Here is a 21,499-nt window from a genome sequence, read left to right as displayed (position 1 = left end):
AGCTGAAAAGGAAAAGTGAATTGGCAGGGAGAATGAGGGAATAAGGAGAAATTGTTTAAAGAATACAAAGATTTATGAAGAAAATTTTTTAGAGTTCTATTGTGCTTCTGGATTTTATCAGTAATAATAATATGTATCTAAATTGTTGAACAGTTTCAAATGTGAGAGGTTGTGTATATGCTAATTGTCATGATTTAACCATTCTACAATGAAATATATCAAAACAGTACATTGTACCCTATAAATACATAGAATTATTTACCAATTTAAAAAAAGTTGAAAATAATGGAAGAAGTAAATCAATAAGAAAATAGATGTTGAGCAAATGAGATGAAAACAAGTACAAATCATGCTTTAAGGCCATATACACTGTTGGAAAGATAGCCATCAATGTATTTTTGAGCTTGATGGTCATTTAGTGACAAGAGAAAAATGTGATCCTTAGATAACTTACAGTGGCCTTAAGTCAGGCATTCTACAGAAATCTAAGGATTCTCTAATAAAGCTTTTATTAAAAAGAAATAGGGGGATACTGTGAGCCATCTTCTTAATAGCATTCTTAGAAAAGTAACACACTACTGGGTGCTGGTGGCTCATGCCTGTAATCCTAGATACTCTGGAGGCTGAGATCTTGCCAACCTGGGCAAGAAAGTCTGTGAGACTCTTATCTCCAGTTAACCACCAGAGGAACCAGAAGTAGTGCTGTGGCTCAAACTGGTAGAGTTCTAGCCTTGAGCAAAAAGCTCAGGGATAGCACTCAGGCCCTGAGTTTGAGCCATGACTGACAAAAAAGGAAAAAGAAAAGCACCCCACTATGGCTCCACTTTTCCTGTGGTCCAGAGCCACCATTTTTCATCCTTCAAAACTGACTCTTGTTCTTACCTTTTTGCCCACAGCATTGCTTTTCTTCAAACCTAGGATATCCTACATTTATTTAACCATTTTGTTCTTTATCATCTGTCAGTTCCCCCTAAAATACAAGTTTGTGAAGGCAAGAGGATTGTTTCTGGGCCACTGATTTTCCCTAACTATCTAGAACAGTATTTGGCACACAGTAAGAACTTACTACTTTGTTGAATGGATGAATAGGCCAAAAGTATAAAGTCACAGGCAGCTCAGAAACAGTTCCATGGGGGCAATTAAACTAAATAGAACTAAAAGGTATCTTGAATGTGTTTCTGTTCCAACCTCCCACTTAGATGTCAAAGTCTCATAAAACCAGTGTATTTCAAAATGTACCACTGCCTTTCCTTCCCCTTGAGAAGTCACAATTCAGTGCCAGGGGTTCCCATAGCTGACTTTACACTGTTTCTGCCCATCTGTCTTCTGTGCTGTTCAGGCAGACAACATCACATTCATCCCATACGGTTGGTTGACATTCAATCCAATCACTCCCTTTCTTAGAAAGTTTTTCATTTCAGAACCTTTTCCTTTCAGTGCTTCTGGCTGATTGCAGAGGCTTCCCAACTGGTCTATACCTCTCCTAACGACATTTCCTAGTCTGTCCTGTACAGTGTTACCTTCCTAATCTCCTTATGGCACAACATTGCTCCATTAAAATTTGAATATGCCTAAAACTCTCTTCTGAATGCCTTGCTTTTGGAAAAGATTTGAAGTCACCAGGCTGTTAATCTTCTGTCTTATTTTCCATCACCTGTACCTCCTGATAGAGTACTAACCTGAAGTACTTCCCACAGTTGCATCCAAATTCTGATTTTCTCTATGCTTTACCATTGGCCTAGAATGCTTCCCCCCCTCCCAAGTACAATTGTGAAAATACTACTCATTCTTCAAGACTTGTTTAAAATCTTTCCAAGGTTCCAACATAAGATGTATTCCCTTTTGCTTGTACCTCTATTAAAAATCTGATTTTATTTTTACCTTATTTTTTCAGTTAATTTCTTACCTTTTTAATTACAGAAGTCATTTTGATTCTCCATATAGTTAGTAGTTTCTTAGATATAAATGTACCGTTAAGTACATGATATTCCACTACACTTACCTTTAAAATGATCTCCTCTGCTACTTACTGGAGTAAAATGTGGTGTTGATACAATTTGCATTAAAGAGTTTTCAATGTGTCATTAGAATTTGTAGCTTTAAAAAATAGTCAACATGTGTTTCCTTTCTGTATTTCAAAATGTGTCGGTCTGAGGAATGACAATACTACCTAATAAATTCAAGTTTCAAGAGGCACCAAACTGAAAAATGCAATGAAGCAAGACATTATTTAAGATCTAAGCCTCAAACAGAATGAACTCACTACAGCAAAGAACATAGGAGAACCATATTTGAACATTTGATTCTTTAAAAGAAAGTAACTCCTAGAGAGATTGTTTTTTTAAGTACTCTAAACAAGACATATAAATATAGTTGGAAAAACTGAAGATACTAGCAATACTTGACAGACTTGAAATAATATAGATGTAGAGATTTGGAGTGCTGCCTTGCGTGAACTCAGATGTCTTTAATTTTTGATGAGAGCTATTCTAGCCTGTCTGGAGAATTCTTTAGTTAAGGTAGTGTGGTTGCCCATTTATCTCTGTCCATCAGAAGAAAATATCACAAATGTATTTGGCTTGTTACTTAAGCTTTTGGAATAAGATTAGAGACTCCTGCATGGGTGTGTCTATTGCGAAGGCATTCATGTCTACAGATGAGGATGCCAAGAGTTGATATATGCAAAGTTTCCTTTACTTTCAAGATTATTTAAGTATTGCTGTAAAAGTAAATTACTTCCTGTGGATGTCTGAAATGATTGTATCCACATTGAGATAAAACCAGATATGCTCTTTTTCTGAAGGAAGACTTTCATCCATGTCTTCAATCACAATTCCGTAATATTTTTCTTCTGATGGTCATTTTCTTTCTTTAAATAGACATTTTCAATTTGAGAAAATTATTTTAATTCTTCTCAAAAACATACTTCTGATGATAGGATAAAAAAACCATAATCATTTCATAAAGATAAATGGCTTGGAGCCTAGCCCATAGCACTTACTTCTTTACAGGCCCCTACTTTTCATCGTTACCTAGTCAACTAGGCTTAGACATGGAGACATTCTTAGTTTGGAGTCTGATGTGTATTTGTTTGCATCAATGTTTTATAAATGAGGTCAGAATGCTTCCTAGGGATTTAATTTTTAATTTTAGGTAGTAAGGTTGAAGTAAAATATGTCCATGGGTCTCCAAGAAAGCTAGAAGAAATTGTTTTTGTTACATATACATTTATGTATATATTTTATATATAACATATTTCAAAAATTAACAGACATTCAAAAGACAAAATTACTCCCTTTAGTTTTCCTTTCTCCTTTCTCCCTTGTTGGGTCTTAGATGCTTCCTCCATAAGATTCAATGTCAGTAGCCCTGGTTCTGAGGACAGTCTTTTGGCATTTTTACTAGGAAGGACACTTTTCTTTGCCTCACAATCAAGATTATCAGAGCAACGGTACTGCTTTGTAGTGGGAAAATTTCTTTATCCTTTAATGAAATATTTAAACCAAGATCCACAGATGACATGTTTCTAGGAAAGGCTATCTCATGTGAAAGAGTTGGATTAGATAGTTTGTTACTGTTTAAAACAATGTGTTTAATCTCTTTTGTTGTTGTTGTTGGGTGCAGGGTTTGAACTCAGGGCCTGGGCGCTGTCCCTGAGCTCTTTTGTTCAAGGCTAACACTACCACTAACCACAGCCTCACTTCTGGTTTTGTGGTGGTTAATGGAGATGAGTCTGATGGAGTTTCTTGCCCGGTCTGGCTTTGAACTGTGATTCTCAAATCTTAACTTCCTGAGTAGCTAGGATTATAAGCATGAGTTACTAGTGCACAGCTGTGTTATCTTTTTATACAGAAATACTTGTTTATTTAATGTTAGGTCTAGAAGCCAAAGGTTGGAGGGAGGCTATGCAAACCTTTTCCCTCTCCTCTCTTTCCACAGGATAGTGTGAGAATTGTAGTAAAGGGACAGAAATTTGGAACCTACTTGAATCTCCTTTCTGTAAGGGTTAAGTAGGATTGCTATAGCACTTGGCACTTCTTATTTGAAACCACATGCAATGTCCATAAAAGCAAAAGACCACAGTTGGTGAATCTAAAAGAACTTCTTAGAAGTTCTCTAAATCTAATAATAATGTGCAAAATGAAATATGGGCAACAATTTAGAATGTTTCTCTATTATTAGAATTGATTTTCTGGTATGATGTGATAATTGATAGTGAGCAAAGAACTTTAGTAAGCAACCTAGAACTTTAAGCACTATGTGAATCAATTTATAAAATACATATTGAGAAATATTTTACAGTAGCAGTTTTAAGACAACACATAACTAAAACATTAAGCAACATTAGTGTATAAATTAAAGGTAGGAATGAAGTCAGTATGAAATGTCCTAAGTTATTTCCAAGTTATTTTTGTAGCATAGTGAAATTTTAAAGTTTCTATGTAAGGAACAGAAATAAAAAATAGAAAATTACAAAATAAGAAAGGACTAATGATTAAACAATAATTAACCCACCAGGATAAATGGAAAAGGCAAATTTTTAACATTATAGAAGCACAAAATGTAGTAATAGATACATTAAGTCTTAATACATCAATAATTACAATAAATATAAACAGGCTAAACATTACAGTTGAAACACTATGACTTTCAGAATATGATTTCAAAAATACTGCTTCCAAAACATTAAGCTAAACATAATGCCATAGGAACACTATTAGTAATGTTTACTCCTCAATATTAATGTAGCAACATGTACTTACTTCCAATTAGATATTAGTACCATAAGTGATAAAAGATAATTATGAAGAACAAAATTACTTATGCATAGGCAAACCTGCAAAAAGCATACATAATGAAAACTGTCTTTCACATGACACAATAAAATAAATGGAAGGAGTATCTGTACTTACTCACTGTAGTGTTATTCATAATATTGAAGATCTGAAAACAACTCCATCAGCAAACGAACAGATAAAGGCAATGTGGTTTACATAACAAGGGAATATTACACAGTCTTTTTTTTTTTTTTGGTTGGTCATGGGGCTTGAACTATGGGCTTGGACGCTGTCCCTCAGCTCTTCAGCTCAAGGCAAGCGCTCCACTGCTTGAAGTACAGCACCACTTCCTATTATACAGTCTTATATGTGAGGATCCTTTCTTTTGTGAATCTGAAAGCCTTATGCTAAGAAAAATAAGACAGGCCAAAGAGAAAAATACTACATGAAGTCACTTATATAGACTCTAGAATATTGAACTCTGAAACAGAGATGGTTGTCAGAAGCTAGGTGTAGGCATGGGCATGAGGGAAAGTGGGACTTATTGATCAGAGTACAAAGTTTCAGGTAGAAGGAATTAAGTTTTGAGATCTATTGCATAGCAGAGTTGTGAATAAAGTAAAAGAATAATTCATTACACATACAGTTTTAAGAGTAGATTTCAAATGTCTCACTGAAGAAAATAGTAAGTAAGCAAGGTGATGGCGGTTGATTAGCTTGATTGATAGGGTCATGCTATGTTAGATATATGTATCATTGTATTCCATAAATAGATAGTTGTGATTGATTTGTCAAACAAAAGTAAGATTAATTTTAAATAACTACAAATGATTTGTTGAATGAATACGTGAAAGCATGAGCAGTGAAAAATGGACAAAAGCATGAATGTACACATTATATTAGAGAATTCCAGCTTCGACATTGCTATTTTTAAGCCTCCAGCTGGCAGTAACTACCTTTATGTTGTCATATTTCAGTTGCTTTGGAAGTAACAACTGGATCATTTAAAAATTTTCTATCAGTAGTTTACATTTTTATTTGTAGTTTTTCTCCAATAATTCAAGGACATATATTAATTCATCTATTAAATTTTAATTCTGAATGTTTAAACATTATGGAATACAAATAATTCTATTGTTAAGTTAAACTAGACTTCTACTTTGAATGCTATTTAAATTAATATTTATTTACAGTATTTTTTAGTTAAATGGTTCGAGTCTATGTAAAACTTCATTGCTAGAAAAATTCTTTTATTTGAGGAAATGAATTTAAACCATGTACTTTCTGGAATTTTAAGAAAACCTCTTTATATATATGTGTATATATATATGGTTAGCACTGAGAAGTTAAATAACAAATAATAATATAAATAATAAAATAATCATTTCCATGTTCATTGCAGAAATTTTCAATATTGAAGCCAGGTTTTGCTTACTGACATTGATAAGTCCTAAGCTTGAAACAAAAAATCACCTCTATGTATTTCCTCTATTTTATAGAAGAGATTATAAATATTATGGGCACATTAGTTATCTGGGCTCACATATATTTCAAAGAGCAATGTTCTAGGTTTTATAGGAAAGATAAACAGTGCAAAGGCTTCTAATTAAAAATGTACACTGTAGTTGCAAAAGAGCTAAGATGGTAGGTCCCTTAATCAAACCATGGTTTTAACTTAAGCAAATACATTGAAAGTATGGCTGTAAAGCTAAGCCACATAAGCCTTTCTCCTAAATCCGCCTGCAGGCATTAACGCTCAGATTTGAGATGGCATCCTTATTTGCTAAGTGCAAAGATGGTTACAAAAGCACTTTTCTCACTTTGAGGATAAAAGCTGAAGTATTCTTTAATTTTGGTTACTGCCCGGCTCATTTCAGCACCATAATAGTTATTTGGCTCAAAACCAAAAAGTAGCAATACAGTACTCACATGTCTATGGATCAAAATTAGATGAAAAATTGCTGTTTCTCATCTCCAAAGCTATTTGCTGCACATTTTATAACCCTCAAGATGCCTTTTGTAATATGTGATAACAGAGCCAACTGCAGCATCTGCCTGGAAAGAGATTACTTTAATTATGGACTCAATGTCCTATTTTCTGCAAGTGATCCCCAGAGACAGGCTTCCTGCCGAAGGAGAGGTGCAAGGATGCACATTAGGTCTACTGTCAACCAGGAAGAAGTGGATAAAGTGAGACAAGGACACCCCTAGCCTGCCTGCATTTTCCTAGTCCATGATGTGATGGGAGAGTCTGCAGTGATAGGTTTTTAATTATTCTAGCATCTGCTTTATGACTGCTGATGGTGAGGCAGGGTGAGCTTACAGAAGAGAAAAACCTCAGATCTATGCAAGAAAGAGACTAGATTTGAAAACTTTGCATTTTTCAAACTACTCTTTTGTGTGTTTTTTTAAAGCAAAGAAACAAAGTACCTGAATTTCCAGTGATTTGTTTAAGTTAAAATGTTTGACAAAACTTACCTTTCTTTGAAGTTTTCTTTAAAATTAGAAAAAAAGTGTAGGTTGTCTGTAAATTGCTCTCATATCATTAGAAAGTTAAACTAAGTGGCTTTCTTACCACCCTTAGTTCTGGATAGCAACATCAAGAGCCTTATTCTTAAGAATTTATGTGCCATCCAGTAAAACAGAATTTCTCATAATGACTTTTACTTAGAATCAATGTGAATACCTTGTGTACTTCCATGAAATTCTTGACAATAAGGATTTAATATTGAGTGGACACTAGAAATAGATTGTTTCCTTGTTATAATTACAAAAGAATCAAACTCCTTGATGAATAGCTTTATTGAGAGTGTGTTGATTTTTAAAAGCCAACCATACACACATAAGATATTTGGGGCTCCATCTGATTTCTCAAAAAATGTAACCCAAGAAAAAGCATGTCTTGCATTTTTTTAAAGATGTGGGATTATAGAAGCGTAACCATAGGAATTAATTTTAATCTTCAAAAGAAGCATTTAAGGGATTTGGTGTGGAATGATTTTGTGTGTGGGAGGGAAAGATGGATCAGAAAAAGGTACCTGCAATCACATTAGGTGAAAACATGAAGTCTTAAATATTATACCAGTGATGGTATTCCTTATTTTCTGTTGTTGAAATTAAATGCTGTTTTACACTTTGATGATGAAATCCAAATTAATGTATTTTAAAGAATTTTAAATGGTCATGTTTGACTCTAAAACATTCAGATGGAATATTGGAATATTTGGTACTTTCTTTTATATAATTAATGTTATGCTGGGGAAATTTGTCTTACTATGTTGAAGGGGATAGTTTTACAGAAAATTTTATATTATGTATACCTTCTAGATGAGTAACTGAATTTGTATCTGTCCGTGTTTCAGTGAAACTTAAAAAAAAGGAGAAAGGGTTTCATCTTTCATTTTTGTTTCAAGTTCTTGGATTTTAGGAACAAAAGCAATAGTCATGAATTCAAAAGCAATTAAACCTACTGGAAGAATCTGAGTTTATAAATAACCATAAATTACCTAGGAAAAATAAGTCACAATTTAAATTTTTTTATGTTTTGCTTATCAAACACAGGGTTTTTATTGTATAAAGAGGATATCAGATATGTCATGCAATCCTATATTCCATAGGAAAAAATAGTAAGGAAGATTTCTAAATGGTTCATTTGGAGCATGTTGTGATGACCTCTTTGGAGATCAAAGGGAATCAGTTTTCTCTTAGAGTATTTATTCTATAATCTCAATTCCATTTTGCACTTGGTAACTCCCAGCTGGGCTTTTTGATTAAGTTTTTTAATCTAACAGTTTTATCTGGAATATATATAGTTCTCCCTCCCGATTGTTTCAGACTTTGTGTTTCTGAGTTTTCTTTTTGGGAGAAAGTATTAATGGTTATTTTTGACTTACATTTATTATTTGAGTCTGAATGCAAAATGCCTTTAGACTTGCAGTTTAAAATAATGCCAGTAAACAAATGTATACCCAAAACAGACTTGATAGCCTCAGATTTATAACCAAATCTTTAGGCCTGAGGTTTAGTCCTAGAAGAAGATGCAAGAATGATAAAGGACAGTGTCTCAAAGAAGTCAGGGCTGCTGATCCCCAATTCCTGGAAGTCGCTTCAGGAGTACTAGAAGCTGGAACAAAAAAAATGTTGACTTACAGTAGCAGCCCCTAGAAACTGTGGTTGCAGTGTTAGATGATTTCCATGTAAGGATTCTATCTATCAGTCCTGAAGAAAACCTTGGAAATGGTTTGCACTTGGGAAAAGTTCTTGCATGTTGATCTTTATATATTTTTATGCAGATCCTAAAGGATTTATATTTGCTTGATTTCTTTTTTGAATATTTTATTATCTTTAAGTAGTTGTACAAAAGTTGCCATTTACCAAAGCAGTTATAAATACCATGCATCATTTGATTAATATCACCTCTTTCATCATTCTCACCCACCCCTTCCAACACACACTTTCCCTTACTTATCTTAATTTTATGTTATGTATTAAATATTTTCCCTTTTAACAAGTGTTTATGTGTACAATGCATCTTGGCCTGTGTCCTCACTTCAACGTATTCACCTCCTTTCAACCCACCCTTTCCCTTATATTTCTCCATTTATACAATGAATTCTTGCCTGCATTCTCTTCCCTTTCCCCTTTCACTTTCCTACCCCCTCTCCCTTGGCCTCACCCTACCCTCTGTGAGTACCCATTTCCTAGTACTTACTTTGTTGAGCTTTGACTTAATCTTTTTAAAGAAGTGTACTATTTGTGCCTTCTACCTTCTGTTCTACTTCAGTTAATTCATTTGTAACCCTTTGCTTATCACCCAGTGTCTTTACTTGTAGATTTATAGGCACCTTCTAGTTACCACAATGAATGAAACCATGCAACCTAACGTTTCTCTGTGTCTGGCTTATTTTGCTTAGTATAATTTTTCCAGCTTATTCCATTTTCTTACAACTTGTACAACATGATTCTTTCTGATGGATAAATAGAATTCCATTGTGTATATATATACCACATTTTTCTGATCTACTCAGTGCTGCCCAGATTGTGGCTAGGAGGAGACTATAGCTTGATTTCTTTTTTTAATGTAAGTGAACCTATCTCTAAAGCTGTATTTCCATTCTGCTTTTTCTCCATGGGAAAGTAAAAACTCCAAGCACACAGAGGTGTTTTGTTTTTTCCATTTTAGAGGACTCACTTTATAAGTTTAACATATAGGACATCATATAGTAATTTACTGAACTTAAAAAAATAAATGTCTTATGAAAGATTTTAATAATGGCATTTCAATATTAACTAAATTTGAAATTCATGTTTGCTGTTTCAGCCCACTTACACAGAGCTTTTCAGTAAGCAATGTGTACTGAAGACAGACATGGCTTAGATAACTAGTGTCTTTAAAAAAATGATACTTTTTAGTGGAAGTTTTCAAGGTAACATTCTTCTGGGGTGCTAGTTTTTAAAAAGTCTTTGAGAGTAAATATTTGATTTACAGAGTGACTACAAAAATTGTTGCTAAATTTTAGCCCTAGTGCACCTTTGCCAGTTCACAAGAATGTCTTCCACAGTTTGTCATGCTACAAGTAAAGTTTTATTTTTAGTACAAAATTGTTACCATGTCTAAGATTCAGTAGTATTTGTATAAGTAGAATGAGTCACTGGCAAATTAAGTGCTTAAATGAATAAAACTTTTCACAGGTAACTTTTTTGATTTGATACATCAGTTCACTTATAACTTTCATTTAAATCTGATCAAAACTACATATTAAAGATATTCACTGAGCTTGGCATTGGTGGCTCATGCCTATACTCCCAGCTACCCAACAGACTGAGATCTGAGGATCATGGTTCAAAGCCAGCCTGAGCAGAAGAGTCTGTGAAACTCTTATCGCTAATAAACCACCAGAAAATCAGAAGTGGTGCTGTGGCTCAAGTGATAGAATGCTAGCCTTGAGCTAAGAGCTGAGGGATAATGCCCAGGCCCAGAGTTCAAGCCCCATGACCGACCTCCTCCACCTCCAAATATTCGCTGAGCTGCTTGCCCTTAGAGGCCTCAGCACATGGATAGAGGTTTTATTTGAGTAGAAAAGATGAAACTTTTCTGTCATTATAAAATTATATGTCAATATAGATAAAATGTTAGCTAACATTTTTATATACCTAACAGCCATATTTCTCAAATAAACATTTATAAATAGAAAAAATGTTCCGTAGCAAAATTGACTCAAGAAATAGCTTTATAATAGCTTAGAATTAACCCATATGTATTTCTTCAAATTCAGTTGTTTACATGAAAAAGAGTATTTTTGATATATAAAGCTGTTCAAATGACAGTTCAAACAGCTGAAACGTAACAATGGAAGAACCATTCGTCTCTGGATTATTTTAAAGATTGTTTATGTCTTATGTCTTTCTATACCTTCTTCCAATCCAAATTGACTTTGAAGTCAAAGATACATGAATGAACTGGGGCAATGATACCTTTTGGAAAACATTGCCAAGTCTATGTATTAGAGAGCACAGCTCTTTTAGTCTAGAAAACTTTCAGGTTCTTTTAGCTAGAATGACCTAAATTGTTATAGAGGTGAGGAAACTGAGTTGCAGAGAGGTGATACAGACTTGTGGAGCTAGATGATGACAGCCTGTAGCAGAACTCGAGCTTCCTACTTCCCCAGTCCCCTCAGCCTGTGGACCCTTTGCACTCTGGTTCCCTGAGTCCTCAGAGAGTATTGCAAGGCTGGGCCCTATGCTTTGGCTATCCATGTTTGTTCACATGGAACATGGATAATAATGCAACAAAGATAGGTAAATGTTATAATAGCATTGGACCTTTGACTGTGGATGAAGATGAGGATGTTCCATTTAGATATATTAATATATATTATGTATGTAAATGCATATCTAATATATTAGATATATTAATATATAAATCATGACCTATATTTTAGGTCAAATTCATGTAACAAATCCATGTAACTGTATCTTCTGAACCCAGTATTATTTTGATATTTAAAGAGATTTTTCTCTCTCTGCTCGTAGCATAAAGATTTCTGGATTCGTCTGGAAAATTTGCTCATATAGAAAATCCAGTTAATAAAGTACTGTTCATATCTATACTGATTTTTTTTAACAATGAGTTTTGTTTCATTCCCTTGAAACCATTATATGACAAAGCTAGTAAATTAATATGCTAAAGTTTTATCTTTAGAACATTATGTGACTTCTCTGCCTCTTTTTTCATTTTCCTAATTTACTTTATAGAAAATCATGAAGTATTGCTTAAGTGTATACTACCTTCATATTCCTAGATGTGACAAACAGTAAAGACACAAAGCATTTTCACATGGCTATACTGCTTTTCAATTCCTATGAAGTGTTACTGAGGGACTTTAAAGTAACAAATCTGTGGGTGTTACTGTGTTGTAGGGGAAAAAACTGGCCAAAGGATAATAAGAGAAAATTGGCCATGCACCTAAAAAGATCATTTCTAGTGGCTTTCCAGAACTAGAATTGGAGAGCAATAATGATAAGGGGACCTAAAGTGATGGTAACAGGGATTAGAGACAAGTTTAAAGTATCATAGTATTTAAGGACTTGGGTTTTCAGATTCTGCAGATAGATGAACACGACTGAGAGCACATTTGGCATTCCTTGATTATACATTAATTCAAAGAAGACTTCAAATAAAACAAAGTAGAAATAAAAAGATTAGTCTTTGTCACATGTATACAAATACCCTACACTGCAGGCATAACCAGTACTAGCCCCTCCAAGCTGTTAAAAATGGTTCTATTCCTTTCAAAATATTTCCCTTCTTCAACTAACGCAGAGCATGGGTTTCTTTGTCAGTTCGGTTGCTCCAGCCCAGTTTCTCAGTAGTGTCCTGGGAAGAAGAAAGCAAGATTCAGGGGCAAGACAAAGGACTATGTGGCATGGGCTCTGCACACAGTCAGAAGGGCCAGATGTGTCCTGGGCAGCTTTAAGGACTGTTTCTGACAGCCTGTGGAAAAAGGATAGTTCTGGAGTTTTACCTAGAAGACAGCTGACTGGAGTTAGTGAAAGGCACTTGAATTCATTTCTAGTAGATCCTATGGGTGCAGCCCAGCATACCACTGGACTGGATAACTAGCTTCATTTTGCACCAATTTTTTCTTTACAAAAATGCTATTGGCTTGTTCAAGGATTTTATAGCACGATCATTAAATAACTCTGTAGATTCATAATTTGGACACTGAAAAAAAGTTCCATTGAATTTAATACTCTGACATGTGTTTTCCTCTGGATGAAAAGAAGATTTTTTTTTTTGCTGGGGGGGAGGGATCCATTTGAAAAAGTCTCTGTTGGGTTTTCCAACAGAGACTTCCAAAGCAAATCCACAATGAATTAATTCTGGCCAATGAATTTTTATTTTAATGCAAAATGTTGCCTGTTTCAAATACTGTACCAGAAGCATTTATTTACAATATGGTACATATGTAGTCTGATCTTCTTAGCATAACTTACGATGAATTAATGACTTGTTATTTATTGCTTAACCACTCTGCAGAAGTGATTTATAGGGCCATGCTATGCACTAGCAGTTACTTTGCAGTCTCTGCACAGGCTGCCTCATCAATATCATTAAATGAATTCACAGTGACACAGCTCTGCTACTGTAGTTTTTGATATGAGGGATAACCGAACATAAATCAGGACTTATGTTTAATTCATGAGATGTACCAATCTCTCATGTGGGCGTGAGTTAGGTGGGAGATGTCACAAATGTGTTTTACAGTACCTCTTGTGATTAAATCCAGGCCCTTCTGAATGACTTTATGTACCAGGTGAAAATAATAGGTTGCTTTGTACGTTGCCATTTCTCAGATAAATGCAATTTATTTTTATTTAAGTATGATTGGTTTCTATTGTTGTTACATAAGCAGGATATATTTTAGAAAGTAACAATGGGAGAGATACAAACAAAAACCCAGTTACTCCAATTTTGTGGTTTTCCTATGTTCTTTAAGTCAATATGTATCAGTAATGAGAATTGATTTTTTAAAACCATAATTGCATAAAGTTAAAAAACTAGAATAATTGAATATTCATGTGGAATCAGAATAGTTCTGTACTTTAAGTTTACATTTTCCTTTCAGTAATAACTTTTAGAATGCTTAAGTATGGGAGACTGGACCTGGTTATCTCTTATTCATCCATTCCAAGGAAAAGAAAATATTATTATATACCAGGAAAGTCAATTTCTTGCAAACAACTAAACAGAGAAAGAAATAATAAACATACATTTATATACCTGTTTCCTAAAAAAAAAAAAAAAGGGAGGGAAAATAAGCTCTCCTTATACCAAGAGAAATTTTCTGGCATTGTTATCAGTGCCACAATGACTGATATTTATTCTTTGAAGCAAATACTGTGTGAAGGCACTGTAATCCATGCAGAAGAGGTGGTTTTTCCTGGAGGGAAGGATAATCTGCCTCCAGCAGAGCTGCAACTAGGGGTGTTGGGATAATGGCGAGATTGCCAGGTTGTCGTCCTCGTCACTGGCCCACTGTGTAGTCCTGTGATCTGCTGTGCTGACTGTCACAAAAAGAGAACGTGACATGTTTCTGCCAAAGAAAATAACTCCAACATATGCAAGAAACTGACACAAATGTCTTCTCCTCCTTCCTCTGGTTCCAGTTGATTAGACCTAGCTTTAGGTCGGGATGATTTTAAGAACTAGTTATTTGGGTCTTGCACTGAGAAGAAGATGGATGAGCTATTGCTTTCAAGGCCCAAGTGACAAAGAGATGAGAGGAAATGACATTACTTAGCAGCGTAATAAGTAATTGATTTCATAACGCTTGGGGCAAAGGGCACAGTGAATGCAGGGGTGAGAGTAGAGGCTGCCTCAGGCGTTTCAGCAGAATGGAAGTATAGTAAGAGCACAAGTATTAGGGGATAGGGCGCCTTGAAGGAGAAAATTATTACAGAAAGGTGATGGTAACAGCAGGATAATTGGAAATGCTTTCTTTTTTATATGAATTGTGAGAATCATTAGAAGTAGTGAGTTTCTTAAAAATACAGAAATTCTATAAACAGTTATCAGCCAGAAAAACCTCCTTTCTGAAATTTATGTCATCTGTAGTGGATCTGTGAGATAAAAACTAAGACTTGACTTTTATTGGCTTAGAAAAATACAAATGATTCTTTGTTGCCTAACATTAAATATCTCATGTTCTCTTTTATGTGTGTCTCCGACACATACAGTCATAACAGGATTACCCATTTTGCTAGCAGCTTCAAATTTTTCTACCATATTCCTAAATAACATGCTTATTTTAAAATCAGTTCTTCATTTTCCTAATTTAGGGATTATTTGTCAGCTTTCCACAATGAACAGATATCCCTCTGTAATTTTTAATGGACTCACGTTAACTGTGTACCATGTTTATCTAAATACTACTGGCAGCTGAGTAGCAAACTGCACTTTAATTTCTTTCCATTTCCAGCCTAAGTTTTTGTTTTCCATGGGATTAAACATTGCCTTGTATTTCATTTGCTCTGTTTTCTAAGGCTTTGTTTCTTCTCTAATTGTGTAAAGCTTCTCTTGACACATTCAAAGCCAGTAATTTCCCATCAGTTTAAACCTCTACAAGAAACCCCTGTGGGATACTTGGGCCTGGTCTGGTCCAGCTGCTCTCCAGGCCCAAGGCACAGCTGGGGGTGGGATCTCCTTCTCCCTTTCTCCTCCTTTGTGTCTTCAGTTCACTTAGTTTTACATCTTCTTATGTGATAAATTCTCAATGTCCCTCTTCTTGTCATTGTTGTTGTTACTTGAAAGAGAACATTCTTCAGGAAATACCTGAATGGATGAAAAAGTTTTGAGATTTTTTTTTTTTTTTCAGAAAATGCCACAGTGGGCTGGGAAGGTGGCTCAGTGGTAGAGTACTTGCTTTGCATGCATGAGGCCCTGGGTTCAATTCCTTAGCACCACATAAGCAGAAAAAGCTGGAAGTGGCACTGTGACTCAAGTTGTAGAGTGCTAACCTTGAGCTGAAGAACTGAGGAACAGTGCCCAGGCCCAGAGTTTAAGCCCCACAACCAGCAAAAAAAAAAAAAAGGAAAAAGAAAAGAAAAGAAAAAAGAAAATTCCACAGTGCTACCCTCTTGAATGGAAGATTGTGTATAGAAAAAATTGAAAATGTGTCCATCAGAATGGGAAGACAAAATTCCACTGCCTTCTGGCTCCCACTATTTTGATTTTTGACAATTTCTAAGAAAACTTGGTTGTTTACAAATGTAGGATCTCAAATTAAAATTGTTATAGTTTGGTTTACCCAATGTTTTGGAAACTCAGTAGACCCTTCTACCTAAAATGTCACATTTTTCAGACCTAAGATATTTTATTCATTGTTATTGAGGTTTTACCTCATTACTGTTCACACTTTCTGTTTTCTCTTTTTGTGGAATGCCTCGGTCATACATTAAATATTCTTGACCAGTCTTATAGTTTTCTTTTTTTTCTCCTATTTCCATTTTGGTTTTATTTTCCATCTTGAATTATTTCCTCACCTATATTGAAGAAATAATAATAAATTCTTTGGCAAACAAAATATTTTAAATTTCTGACAGATTTTTTTTCCTGAATATTTCTGGCCTATACAGATAACTTAATATTTTTTTCTCTAAGACATTTTTCTAGTATTCTGTTGTAATCTCTATTTTCCTTATATTATTCTCATTTTCTGTTTGATCTTACATAATAAAGAATTTTCAAAAGTTCAATGATCTTTGGCTACAAAATACCACAAAAGCAACCTACAAGGTCTGTGACAAGGGGGTGAAGTGATGAAGAGGTTGTTGATGGTTGTCTTCATTGTATGTTAGTCTAAGTTGGCTGATTCCCTGGAGAGACTTATGTTTCATATCTCTAAGTTTTTCCCTTATGCCACAGTCTCCATAAACAGATTTTTTTAGAGGGCATACACCTACTTTCCAGCCTTATGAGAGCCATGGGGTCTTACTCCCAATTGCTCCTGGTGTCTGGAGAATACACCTCCATGCTTCTGCTAGTATGACAGTGGACTGCATCGATAGCAGAGAGGAGCTCTTTTATTTATTTTTTAATTAAAAAATTATTAAATATATATTCTTATTGTAAAGATACTGTACAGAGGGGTTACAGTTACATGAGTAAGGTAATGAGTCCATTTCCTATGGAGCAATGTTACCCTCTCCTTTGTTTTTCCCTTACCATCCCTTTCTTCCTCACCTCTTCAACTCCTCCCTCCCCCGACCCCCGCAAAGTTGTAAAGTTCATTTTCAACATAGTGTTTTGTACATCTCGTTGTTATAATGGGTCATCCTGTATCCTTATTTCAGCATTTTGTTACAAAATTTTTATTGTCAACGTGATGTACAGAGAGGTTACAGTTATGTAAATCAGGTAATGAGTACATTTCTTGTCAAACTTGTTACCTCTTCCCTCACTTTTCTCCTACTTTCTATCCTCCCTCCCCCCTCCAAGTTGTACAGATAATTTCCAGCATGTTGTCTTATGTATATCACTGTTGACATTGGTTCCCGCCTTGTCCTTTGTCTCACCATTCTGTTATTTCCCTTCCCTTCCCCAATTCAAGTAAACATATATACAACACCAGGGTAGCAAAATCAAGTACAGTGACAACAGGGGATATACTATAGGGGCAAGAACATACAAAAGAAACAAAAAATCACATGGTACATGAAAAACAACAACAACAACAGCACAATTTTTAATTGTGTAAAGGTGATTTACAGAGATGTTACAGTTAGATATGTAAGGAAATGAGGACAATTCTTTTCGAACATTGTTACCCACTCTCTCATTTTCTCCTGCTAGCCCTACCCCCTACTTACTCCTCGCCAAGCTGTCAAGTTCATTTCCAACATAATGTCTTGTGAGTATCACTGTTGCATTGGTCACCTTTTGTCCACTGTCTCACCATTTCTGTGATTCCCTTTCCCATCCCCAAATCAAATAAATGTATGTACAATACAAAGGGTACCGAAATAAAAAACAGTGACAACGGGGGAGGGCGTAAGCCAAAGGAAAAATAAGAAAGAAAAAAGAAATAACTCCATATATGGTACACTAAGAAAAAAAACTTTTGTGTTTCCATATCTTGTAGTTCATTTCAATTAGCATCATTTTATAAGATCATATGCACATAGCTATCGAGCTGTTGTCATGAGAGGAGCTCTTTTAAAAGTTTGACTTTCAACTAACTATTTCTTGTTTTCGTTTTCATCTTTATCATACATTTATAGACACCCAGGTGATTCAGTGCTACTCATTTCTGATGACTTAGGCTCAATATTTTGGTGTGAGTTAGGTTAGTTGTAACTTTCCAGTTTCCTATATTTTGATGTCGTTGTCACCTCTCTTGTCTTACAGCCTCTTTGGAGTTATTTACAGTGAAGGAAAGAAACTGCTTACTGTATTTTAGTGAGGTTTCAGGAAGGATTCAATCCATCATCTTTAAAACCTAGACTATTTTCAGTTGTTACCTAAAACTCAGCTCTAGAGCTTCCTCTCAATCTTGCCATTTAGGTTGGGAATCCTTTCTGGTCCTGCAACTGCACTTATTACATTCCATTATAAATATCACTTATAAAATGCCTTAGTTTGTAAGGTCACTCTTCCCATCTCCAGTGCTTACACAAAGCCTGTACACAGTGCCAGGAAGTCCTTGTTAACATAATGAGATCAGTATGGATGTTCACACACCAAGAAAAAAACATTTTTCCTGGTTCAATCTGTCTTGAAGAGATTGAATTGACTCTTACGGCCTTAGTGATGATATTACTGGAATTTTTAAGACCAATAAGAAGATAAACTGATATTTAGGAGTTAATTTTGTAAAATTTTCTTGATAGTTACTCAGTTTACCATTTATTTTCTTCTCCTTGTGAATGTGAAAGAGGCAAATTATATTTTATTAGTCTCTGTATGAAAGTGCTTATAAGGTGCTCCATTCAATTCCTCAGTAAAAGGATAATTACTTTAATTGGAGGACTAGAACAAAGTCTCTTTGCCCTTTTCCCAATAATTATAAACAGATACTACACTTAAGTAACTCGTATGTATGTATGTATGTATGTATAAAAATATATAGCTCATATGTCATTAGAATGTTTTGTTCTTTCTCTCTTCTGAAGACATAATGTTGTATTATCCCCCTTCCATCTGAAAAGTTAAGCATAGCTTTATTTATATATATTATAATAAATACTATCATCTTACTCACCAACATGTAAAAAGTTTTTCTAAGATGAGTGAAAATATCTTGCAATTATAAAAGCGCAACTTCTTCTTAGCAATTCAGAATCCAGAGGTTGTCTCCAATATATTTCTCTATTAAGTTGAAAATAAATGTTTTATGAACTAGTTAGGAATTTGTATTCATTTTGGTGAAATATCTCAAGTGGTAGAGTGTCAGCCATTAGCAAACAAGACAAGTGAGAATATGAGGGCTTGAGTTCAATCCCCAGTACTAACACACACACACACAAACACACACACACACGCACACACTCACACACAAATGGAGTATTTTAGCATAAAACTGAGTCAGAAAGGCCCTCAGGATGGCATGTTATCATCTGTTCTAGTTCCTCTTTGCTTATCTAAAATTATTTTAGATACCGTTATTACAGAATCTCAAATGTCTCTTCAAAGCTAACCAGTTTGGTTTGAGCTTCATTTTTTAGATCAAAATATATTATTTAGAAATGAAGTTTACCAATAGACTAACAGCTTAAAAAGTGAGTAATAGTGCATGTCTAGAAGAGATTCTTTTTCTTTTTATAATCTTTAAGTAGTGGTACAAAGGAGTACCATTTAACCAAGTAATATGTGGAGTCTTTTGAGGCACTTCCATGCTACTGTCCAAATGGTTGAACAAGTTTACACTCCCACCAGCAGTGCAGTAGGGTTTCTTTCTGTCCACATACCCTCCAGCATCTGTTGTTATTAGAATTCTTGATTATAGCCATTCTAACTGGGGTGAGGTAGTCTCTCAATGTTGTTTTGATTTGCATTTCTTTTATGGCTAGAGAGGTTGAGCATTTCTTCATGTGTCTATTGACCATTCTTATTTCTTCTTCGGAAAAGTTTCTCTTTAAGTCTTTAGCCCCTTATTCATTCGGCAGTTGTTTCTTTGAGGATTTGTTGTTGGGGGATTTAATTTTTTGAGTTCCAAGTATATTTTGGTTATGAGACCCTTGTCCATTGTATGGCTAGTGAAGATCTCCCAATCTGTGGGCTTTCTATTGATCTTGCTTTCTATTGATCTTCTGCCATGCAGAAGCTCTGCAACTTCATGCAATCCCATTTGTCCAATCTTGCTTTGATTTGTTGTGTTTCTGGGTCTCTATTAAGAAAATCTGACCTGTGCCAAGGAGACCTAGGGTTTCTCCTATTCCATCCTGTAATGTTTTCAGAGTGTCTGCTTTGACTTAGAGGTCTTTGATCCATTTGGAGTTGATTCTTTCTGGTGCAGGGTGATATACAAGGATAGAGCTTTAGTTTTCTACAGGTGATTAACCAGTCTTGCCAACCCCGTTTACTGAAGAGGCTGTCATTCTTCCATTCTATTTTTTTTAGCTTCCTTATTGAAGATTAGGTGACTATAGGTCTGTGGGTTCATTTCTGGGTTTTCAATTCTATTCCATTGGTCCTGAGGTCTGTTCTTGTGCCAGTACCAAGCTGTTTTGATTACTATGGCTTTGTAGTAGAGTTTGAAATTTGGTATTGATATTCCTCCAGCACTGTTCTTTCTGTTAAGGATCATTTTTGCTATTCGAGGTCTTTTATTGTTCCATATGAATTTTTGGATTGCCTCTTCTATTTCCTTGAAGAATGAGGTTAGAATATTGATTGGTATGGCATTGAATTTGTAGATAGCCTTTGGCAGTATTGCCATTTTCACGATGTTTATCCTTTCGATCCAGGAGCATGGGAGGTTTTTCCACTTCCTAAGATCTGTCTTGATTTCCTTTTTCAGGTTTTTAAAGTTTTCATCATAGTGGTCATTCACTTCTTAGCTTAAGTTAATTCCTAGGTGTTTTATTTTTTGTGGGGCTATTACAAAAGGAGTTGCTTTCCTGATTTCACCCGCTCTCTTTTCATTGTTGGCATACAGAATGACCACTGATTTTTGAGGGTTCATTTTATACCCTGCTACTTTGCCAAATTTTGAATCAGCTTGAGTAATTTGGGAGTGGAGTCCATGGGATTCTTTAAATACAAGACCATGTCATCTGCAAAGAGGGAGAGGTTTACTTCATCTTTCCCTATTTGGATCCCCATTATGTTAGCATCTTGTCTTATTGCTGTAGCTAATACTAAATTGAAGAGAAATGGAGAGAGTGGGCATCCTTGTCTCATTCCTGAATTTAGAGGAAATGGCTTTAGCTTTTCTCCATTTAGTATAATGCTGGCTGTAGGTTTGTCATATACAGCCTTTATTATATTGAGGAATGTTCCAAGGATTCCTAGTTTTTCCAGAGCTTTCATCATAAAGGGGTGTTGGGTCTTGTTGAATGCTTTTTCTGCATCTGTTGAGATAATCATGTTGTTCTTATCCTTGCTCTTGTTGATGTGAATTATATTAATTGATTTGTATATATTAAACTAGTTTTACATCCCTAAAATGAATCCTGTTTGATCATTGGGTATAATTTTTTAATAAGTTATTGAAGTCAAT

At 34.9% G+C, this 21,499-nt stretch overlaps 1 protein-coding gene across 2 annotated transcripts in view; it reads left to right on the top strand.

Moving 5' to 3' along the window:
* Positions 1-21,499, top strand: part of Reln (reelin) — a 452,156-nt gene that overhangs the window by 134,365 nt on the left and 296,292 nt on the right. The gene's annotated exons all lie outside the window — the stretch shown is intronic.

The sequence above is a fragment of the Dipodomys spectabilis genome, unplaced genomic scaffold, assembly GCF_019054845.1.
Source record: "Dipodomys spectabilis isolate Male_0828 unplaced genomic scaffold, ASM1905484v1 ptg000089l, whole genome shotgun sequence".
Lineage (NCBI taxonomy): Eukaryota > Metazoa > Chordata > Mammalia > Rodentia > Heteromyidae > Dipodomys > Dipodomys spectabilis.
Note: the sequence above shows the minus strand (reverse complement) of the source record. Positions and strands in the feature narration are given on the sequence as shown.